Source organism: Hypanus sabinus, unplaced genomic scaffold (genome assembly GCF_030144855.1).
Source record: "Hypanus sabinus isolate sHypSab1 unplaced genomic scaffold, sHypSab1.hap1 scaffold_833, whole genome shotgun sequence".
Classification (NCBI taxonomy): Eukaryota; Metazoa; Chordata; class Chondrichthyes; order Myliobatiformes; family Dasyatidae; genus Hypanus; species Hypanus sabinus.
In genome coordinates this window covers 193,105-202,500 of record NW_026781686.1, presented here as the reverse complement: position 1 = coordinate 202,500, position 9,396 = coordinate 193,105, and the positions used below count along the sequence as shown (strand labels likewise).

General features: G+C 46.5%; 1 long non-coding RNA gene across 1 annotated transcript; it reads right to left on the bottom strand.

Annotated features, from left to right (window-relative positions):
* Positions 1–2,969: 2,969 nt before the first annotated feature.
* Positions 2,970–9,048, bottom strand: LOC132390291 (uncharacterized). The gene is made up of 4 exons (XR_009510846.1): positions 8,962–9,048; positions 8,507–8,562; positions 8,042–8,106; positions 2,970–3,012 (listed from the first exon to the last, which is right to left on the bottom strand). It is a non-coding gene; the product is annotated as an uncharacterized LOC132390291 (long non-coding RNA).
* Between the last annotated feature and the right edge of the window lie 348 nt (positions 9,049–9,396).

The window sequence follows — 9,396 nt, the reverse complement described above, 5'->3', positions numbered from 1 at the left end:
CTACAGCACAGTCGAGGCCTTCAGCCTTCCATGTTGTGCCGACCCATGTAATCCTTAAAAAAAGTACTAAACCCACACCACTCCATAACGCTCCATTTTTCTTTCATCCATGTGCCTGTCCATGAGGCTCTTAGAAACCCCTAATGTTTTAGCCTCCACCAGCATCCCTGGCAAGTTATTCCAGTCGCTCACAGCCCTCTGTGTAAAAAAAACTTACCCCTGATGTCTCCCCTAAACTTCCCTCCCTTAATTTTGGACATATGCCCTCTGGTGTTTGCTGTTGGTGCCCTAGCAAACAGGTACTGACTTTCCACCCTATCTATGCCCCCTGGAGTGTTCTTTTCATTTCTGACGAAGAGATAGTGGGGTTGAAATTCAGACGATATTTAGGACGGATAGTTTGAATGAACTTTGGACACTAAGGGGTAAAGTATGAAAATGACATCAAAGCTTCTGGCCAATCAGCCGCGTGGTTTTTGAGTGATGGGTTAGTCAGGGAGCAGAGGAAATGGTCATTTGAAGTTCCAATTTAATATGATCTGACAATGTCCAGTTAACCCGCGACCAGCTGCGCTATGGGCCCCATCTGAGTTGAATAGGATGTAATATGTTCTCTGATACAAATTATACAATCCAGAACAAAGGCAATTGTTCAGATAGCATCTACGGAAACGCAAAGGAATGGTGTTTCTAACTCGGAGCCGTTTTACCTGAGCGCCCATGACACATCCATTCACCAGCCGCTTACACTGCATGAGAATAACAGCGTTGAAGAGACACGTGCTCAGCAACAAAGGATGCACCTTCTGCAATCCCACCAGACACCCGCGTGTTTATTCAATCACCGACCGAGTGCTGCACTTTCTAAATATTTCAGACAGTTCAAACACGGCATCCTAGTATTAATGTTCTACACACGGTCATGGTCTGGGACAGAATTTTGTAATTCTCATTGTATTTGTCAACTCAAAGCATTACCATACTTTCCAAGACTGCTTGATTGCGTTACTATGTTGTTTATTTTCCAAACCGGACCGCTCACTCTGTATTCCCCATTGCCTGGAACATCCCTTCTCCAAGCCCATGCTCGTAACCCCCACACCCGCACCTCCCACGCTGTCAAAATGTATTTGTGCCTCTGTGACCGCGGTGTGCGGCGGAAGGCGTAAAAGTGGCTGAGGTAACTTGCTGGCTGCTGAAAAGGGCATCAGGGTGGCCATTCCCGTCAAGGTGGGAACATGGGGTCACCTCTTCCTCCATTATTATTCGGAGAACCTGTGGTATGTCGAATCCCGAGTGAAACGCGAAGTCTTCGGGTTAACCGCAGGTCTGTGTCTTTGCTGTCGCTTTGCTCACGCTTGAGTGCTCGGCGGCGGTGCCGGTTTGCTTTTTTTTACCGGTGGGGAGGGGCAGAGGGGCTTGTTGCTCGCTGGCGCCTATGCGCTGGGGGGGGGGGAGCTGGGTGGGACTTTGGAGTTCTAACATTCAACTCTCCTTCATTCTTTGGGGCACTCCTCTGTTTTCGTGGATGGTTGCGAAGAAAAAGCATCTCAGGATGTATATTGTACACAATTTTCTGGCATTAGATTGTACCTTTGAAACTTTGAACCTTTGAGAATGGTCCCAAAACAAATAGGGCTGGATGTCACGGATAAAAATCTGGTTGCTGGATAAGACGAGACTCACATCATATCGCTCAGTATTCAGTGAGCTAATTCTTATAACTTGCTGATACGAAGCGCCGGGACGGGAAGGGCGGAATCATTGGAATTATTGTCACGTGACCGTTTCAGCCGCTGCACCAGTCTCCCGGACAAGATAAATTCGAGGCGAGTCTGAAGGTTGAGAGTCAAACACTGCTACGTTTCAGATCTTAGCGAAACGTCTTCAGAAACGGAACCGCCTATAATGTGAGTAATGAAATTATTGAGATCGTAACGCACAGTAAATTTGAGAGGGCAAGTGTCGGGGGAAGGATGAGGGTGGCTAACATGGGATGTTGGAGTCTGGGTAGAGTTGAGAGAACTAAGCCGCTAAAAATATGAGTCACACCCTTCAGTGATGTCTCAGCGTGAAGATGTGACTGTCGAGAGAGATATGACGGAGACATGGATATCGGTTGTATATAAAAACTAACAGATGTTTTGAGCGGTGGCTCATTCCACGAGGGTTGTCCTTCTCATGTGTGAATTCCCGGCCAACCGTCCTCTTCTATTCACCAGTGACGTCATCTGAGGGAATAAATAAACAATTCATGTTGGCTCTCTTAGCAACCGGAAGGAAATAAAGTTGATGAGTCAAAATACGGGCGATATTTCATTATTCGGCATCGGAAATCGTGTCAATGAGAATTTGCAGAATCTGTTTCGCAAGGCCACAGGCCCATGACAATTATTCCTCTGAATAGCTATGACTTGCTGCCCTTCGCCGCCTGACCCCAGTCCCACAGTGTTACATGTCTCTCATCTGTTATTCACTGGGTAACTTGGAATCACTCACAGCCGGGGCTCTGCTCAACTTATCGGCTTGACAATAATGAATGTGTTCCCTTTGCAAGTCATACTTGGCATCGACAGCCTCATGTTCTGCTCGCTTACCTCTTCAGATCACTGTAAACAGATCGGTCGCCCAGAACCAGTCCCTGTTAAACGGAAGTACATCATTGTGAGTAGCAAAAGTTAATAACAAACGCAGTCTGTGATAGAGGAGAATTGGACGAACACCGAAAAGGACTTGGACACATGTAACAAATCGGCTCGGAAAGACCGTGGGACAGAGGGACCAGGCTGTGCTCCACAGTCCAGACTAACACATGATACTTCATGAGTTCATCCGCCATTTCTGCTGCCCCCATTGCCGTCTCTTCGACGTCATTCTTGCTGTCGAATGTCTCACTTCAGGGTCTGTTTCTTACTGTGTGAGTTGGGAACAATTACTTCAAAAAGGGAGAGACGCAAATAATTCCCTCACCGTGTAAGTGGAGTTTCCATCTTGTGTATTGTTCTTTGAGCCCTGTAAAGAGAAAAGGCGATTTATTTTTATCGTGACGTTTAACCAAGCGAGCACCAATTGTATTCTGACTCTGCACATTTAAACCCCGAGGGTATCGGTTTTCACATTCATTGCTGCTGGGAGTTCGCTGTTCGACGGACTGCGTGTTCCTGATTCACGCAGAATACTGACTGGAAGATTACAAATGTCACTCCGCTATTTAAGAAGGGGGCAAGGAAGCAAAAAGGAAATTATAGACCTGTTACCTTGACATCGGTGGTTCGGAAGCTGTTCGAGTCGATTGTCAAGGATAGGGTTACGGAGTACCTGGAGGCATATGCCAAGATAGGCAGAACTCAGCAAGGTTTCCTTCAAGGGAAATCCTGCCTGACAAGCGAGTGCAGATTTTTGAGGAAATTACAGGTAGGCTAGACAAGGGAGATGCAGTGGATGTTGTGTATTTGGATTACCAGAAGGCCTTTGACAAGGTGCCGCACATGAAGCTGCAGAACAAGATAAGAGCCCATGGAATTTCGGGGAAGTTACATACGTGGATAGAACGTTGGCTGATTGGCAGGAAGCAGAGAGTGGGAACAAAGGGACCCCATTCTGGTTGGCTGCCGGTTACCAGTGGTGATCCACAGGGGTCCGTGTTGGGGCCGCTTCTTTTTTCGTTGTATACCAACGATTTGGATTATGGCATAGATGGCTTTGTGGCTAAGTCTGCTGATGATACAAAGATAGGGCGAGGGACCGGTAGCGCTGAGGAAACAGAGAGTCTGCAGAGAGACTTGGATAGATTGGGGGAATGGGCAAAAAAGTGGCAAATGAATTACAATGTCGGAAGGAGTCCGGTCATGCACTTTGCTAGAAGAAATAAACGGGCAGACTGTTATTTAAATGGGGAGAGAATTCAAAGTTCTGAGATGCAACGGGACTCGGGAGTCCTCGTGCAGGATACCCTCAAGGTTTACCTCCAGGTTGAATCTGCGGTGAAGAAGGTGAATGCAATGTTGACGTTCATTTCTGGAGGAATGGAGTATAGGAGCAGGGATGTGATGAGGCTCCATAAGGCACTGGTAAGACCTCACTTGGAGTACTGTGTGCAGTTTTGGGCTCCTTATTTAAGGAGGGATATACTGACATTGGAGAGGGTTCAGAGAAGATTCACTAGAATGATTCCAGGACTGAGAGAGTTAACATACGAGGAACGTTTGACCGCTCTTGGACTGTACTCCTTGGAGTTTAGAAGAATGAGAGGGGACGTCATGGAAACATTTTGAATGTTGAAAGGCATGGACAGGGTGGATGTGGCAAAGTTGTTTCCCCTGGTGGGGGAGTCTAGTACGAGAGGACATGACTGGAGGATTGCAGGGCGCCCACTCAGAACAGAGATGCGATTTTTTTTCAGCTGGAGGGCGGTGAATCTGTTGCCAGGGGCGGCTGTGGAGGGCGGGTCATTTGGTGTATTTAAGGCAGAAATTGATTGGTATCTGAACAGCGAGGGCTTGAAATGTTATGGTGAGAAGGCGGGGGAGTGGGACTAAAGGGGAGATTGGATCAGCTCATGATGAAATAGCGCAGCAGATTCGATGGGCGGAATGGCCGACTTCTGCTCCTTTGTCTTATGGTCTTATGGTCTGATATATTTCTTCCCTGACAGCATTCCTTTGCATTCAGCAATTCGGGCAGCATGATACATGTTACCTGACCAGGAACTCTCTTTCAGAACCGTTCGCCATGAGAGATAAGTTTGAATTAGATCGTGTAAGTGGCGGTTGGGGATGTGGACCCGTGGCCTCAGGCTGTTTAGCGGAGGCTGCTGTTTCTGTTAAACGCTCACAGAGATCACTGTTGATCACAGACAGAAATGTACAAACCTGGCGCTGGCTTCACTCTGTGTGTGATTGTGGAGTCTCCGCCGTTACTCATATTGATCAGACATTATAAAACACACATATATGAAATATGTTACAGCAAGGCTAAAATATGAATTTGCATCGTACAGTAATTATGGATTCTGTTTAAATTCTCCAGCTGCTGGAAACTGAGAGCTGAAACACCCTAACTACTTGCATTTGACAAGGTTCCAGACGGTAGGCGTATTAAGAAAGTCAGACGGCATGGGATCCAGGGAAGTTTGGCCTGGTGGATTCAGAACTGGCTTGCCTGCAGAAAGCAGGGGGTTGTGGTGGAGGGAGTACATTCAGATTGGTGACGAGTGGTTTTCCACAAAGATCGGTTCTGGCACATTTACTTTTCTTGTGTTTTATTAACGACCTGGATGTGGGGGTAGAAGGTTGGGTTGGCAACTTTGCAGATGACAGAAAGGAAGGTGGTGTTGTGGATAGTGTAGAGTATTCCGGCAGATTGCAGAGAGACGTTGATAGGATGCAGAAGTGATCTGAGAAGTGGCAGATGGAGTTCAACTCAGAGAATTGTGAGGTGGTACACTTTGGAAGAACAAACTCCAAAGTAAATCGCAGGATACTTGGTAGTGTGGAGGAGCAGAGGGATCTGGGGGTACATGTCCACAGATCCCTGAAGTTTGCCTCACATGTAGATGGGGTAGTTAAGAAAGCTTATGGGGTGTTAGCTTTCATAAGTCGAGGGATAGAATTTAAGAGGCCCGGTGCAATGATGCAGCTCTATAAAACTCTGATTAGGCCACACGGAATACTGTGTCCAGTTCTGGTATCCTTACTACAGGAAAGATTTGGATGCATAGAAAAGGGTACAGATGAGATTTACCTACCTGTTTTAGAGTGTATGCATTATGATCAGAGATTAAGGGATCTAGGAATATATTCTTTGGAGAGAAGGAAGATGAGAGGAGACGTGATAGAAATGTACAAGATATTAAGAGGAATAGACAGAGTGGACAGCCAGCGCCTCTTCCCCAGGGCACCACTGCTCAGTACAAGAGGACAATAGACAATAGACAATAGGTGCAGAAGTAGACCATTCGGCCCCTCGAGTCTGCACCGCCATTGTGAGATCATGGCTGATCATTCACTATCAATACCCAGTCCCTGCCTTGTCCCCATATCCCTTGATTCCCCTATCCATCAGATATCTATCTAGCTCCTTCTTGAAAGCATCCAGAGAATTGGCCTCCACCGTCTTCCGAGGTAGTGCATTCCACACCTGCACAACTCTCTGGGAGAAGAAGTTCTTCCTCAACTCTGTTTTAAATAACTGATCTCTTATTCTCAATCCATGCCCTCTGGTACTGGACTCTCCCAACATCTGGAACATATTTCCTGCCTCAATCCTATCAAATCCTGTAATTATCTTAAACGTTTCAATCAGATCCCCTCTCAATCTCCTCAATTCCAGCGTGTACAAGCCAAATCTCTCCAATTTCTCTGTATAAGACAGCCCTGCCATCCCAGGAATCAACCTAGTGAATCTACGCTGCACTTCCTCAACTGCCAGAATGTCCTTCCTTAAACGTGGAGACCAAAACTGTACGCAATATTCCAGGTGTGGTCTCACCAGGGCCCTGTACAAATGCAAAAGGACATCCTTGCTCTTGTATTCAATTCCCCTTGTAACAAAGGCCAACATTCCATTTGCCCTCTTCACTGCCTGTTGCACTTGCTCATTCACCTTCATTGACTGGTGAACTAGGACTCCTAGGTCTCTTTGCATTTCTCCATTACCTAACTCTACACCGTTCAGACAATACTCTGCCCTCATGTTCCAGCTTCCAAAGTGGATAACTTCACATTTATTCACATTGAATGACATCTGCCAAGTATCTGCCCACTCACCCAGCCTATCCAAGTCTCCCTGTATTCTCCTAACGTCCTCTTCGCATGTCACACTGCCACCCAGTTTAGTATCGTCAGCAAACTTGCTGATATAGTTTTCAATGCCCTCATCTAAATCGTTGACATAAATCGTAAAGAGCTGTGGTCCCAATACAGAGCCCTGTGGTACCCCACTAGTCACCTCCAGCCAGTCCGAGAAACACCCATTCACTGCTACCCTTTGCTTTCTATCTGCCAACTTGTTTTCTATCCATGTTGAAACCCTGCCCCCAATGCCATGAGCTCTGATTTTACTCACCGATCTCCTATGTGGCACCTTATCGAATGCCTTCTGAAAATCTAGGTACACAACATCCACTGGCTTACCCTCGTCTAACATCCTTGTTACACCCTCAATAAACTCCAACAGATTAGTCAAGGACATGTCTTTAAGGTGAGGGGAGGGAAGTTCAAGGGGGATATGAGAGGAAGGTTTTTCACTCAAAGACTGGTTGGTGCGTGGAATGCACTGCCTGATTCAGTGGTGGAGGCAGATACACTAATGAAGTTTAAGAGACCACTAGACGTGTATATGGAGAAATTTAAGATGGGTTATAAGGGAGGCAGGGTTTGAGGCTCGGCTCAATATTGTGGGCCTAAGGTCCTGTAATGTGCTGTGCTATTCTATGTTCTATGTGCTAAATATGTTACATCAAGTGTAAAATAAGATTTTGTATCGTGCAGTATTTATGGATTCTGTGGAAATGTTACAGGTGTTGGTAACAGAGCACCACAGAATAAATGCAGAAGGAACTCAGAGTGTCAAGCAGCATTAATGGATGCGTTTCCGTTTTGTGCCGTGACCCTTCTACTGGGCTGGGCAGGGGGCAGGAAGACGCCTGAACAAAATGTTGGGCAGGGGGAGGACAGGCTGGGAGCTGATAAGTGAGGCCCGATGAGTGGGAATGGGAAAGGCTGAAGAAAAAGTGATCAGATTGCAGATGCGAGTGTGCCACAGGAGAATGGGAAGAAGGAGGGGCGCCAGGGGGAGTTGATGGGCAGGTGAAGATAAGAGATAAGAGGCCAGAGTGGACAGCAGAAGAAGAGGGAATTGAACAGAAATACCTGTGGGATAAGCTCATGCGGTTTGGGTCTACTGTCCGGAATATGATGTCTTGTTTCTCAAATAACTGAAAAGGAGATCCAGGATCTTATTAAATGCCGAAAGGCCCGATGGACGCCTCCGATCTTATATCCTCTTTGCGAAACAATGACTGAGATCAGCTCCAGCCTACCTGTTCATTCCTTGGGAAGTTTTCGTAGTTTTGCGATGTGTTCACGGTCTCTGTGTCCAAGGGGCCTGTGGGAACAAAACGGATTTGTCACAACGGTGCAGAGCGTCGGGAGCCCTTGTTGAACACAGCAGACGTCAACCCGGCCCAGAACAAAACGCCATTAATAGCGTGAACTTCCTTCCCACCCATCGCCGGACCCAGGAAGTGAGGGCCGATATTGATCAATATGAAGAGAAATTAAATTGGATGAACTATCATTCCATCTCTCCGCTGAAATTGTAATATTGAGCAGAAATTTCCAACTTAAATAAATGGAAAACCCAACGGCAGAAGTCGCATAATTCGTGACCATTCGCTCGGATGAAAACCTCCATCTCCCGTGCACGATGAGCTCCTAAAGTTAAATCAGATGTTTAAATTTCCACGGGCTCAGCAATGGAACAGTTAAAAACGGAGTTCACTCACTTGTTCTTCCGGAATTGATGCTGGTATCGAGTTTGGATTGCGGTGGATCTTTGATCCTGAACAGACAGAAACAAAGATCAATACATGAATCCGGCGAGATGTCACTTTCCTGCACTGGTACACCGAATGAGAACGGCTCCTGTAATTCCATTTGATCCTCTCTAGTATTCCCTTTCACTGCACTGGTTATCAGATGCCCGATTCCAGTCACCGCAATGGGTAAAGTGGAGAAAATTGCCCGGGCCTTTTTGACATACTCAGCTTTCCACACAAGTATTCCTGAACGCAAACCTCTTTCAGAGAGACGTTCAAATGTCAGACAAACAACTCCGGCGTGAATGCGGAATGCTGGTTCGGTCCGCAGATGCCCCTGAATCCGAGCAGAAGCCGTTTCCGCCGAAATTCTCAAACACTAATTAAAGGTAGAAATGAGATTCAGAGAGAAATGCGTTTACCCTCCCGTTTTCCTCGCGATCAACCATCCGCTGATTCCGCCGATCAGGCCCACGCCAATGAAACCAAGTACAATGCCCACGATCGCGGGCTGATGTGAGGGTACAACGTTCATCTGGTTTTGATGCTAACACAGAAAATAAACATCAATTTTACATTGCGAAAACACATCTTATTTTTTAGAAATGATGACTGATCCACGCTCGGACGCTGTCTCGACATTGAACATCGGTTTGGTCCAATATTCTGACATCATGTCGATGCCATTCGTCTGTAATCGATAAAGACAACATGGAGTTCAACTCACCGCGCAAGGAGATCTGGGAATCACCTGCTTCCGGAGAGGGGTGAACAGGAAAGGTAAAGTGAATGATCGCCAATTCAGCTACTGGAAATGGTCATTCAATTTGTCACTAAGATTAAAAAAAAACCAGCCC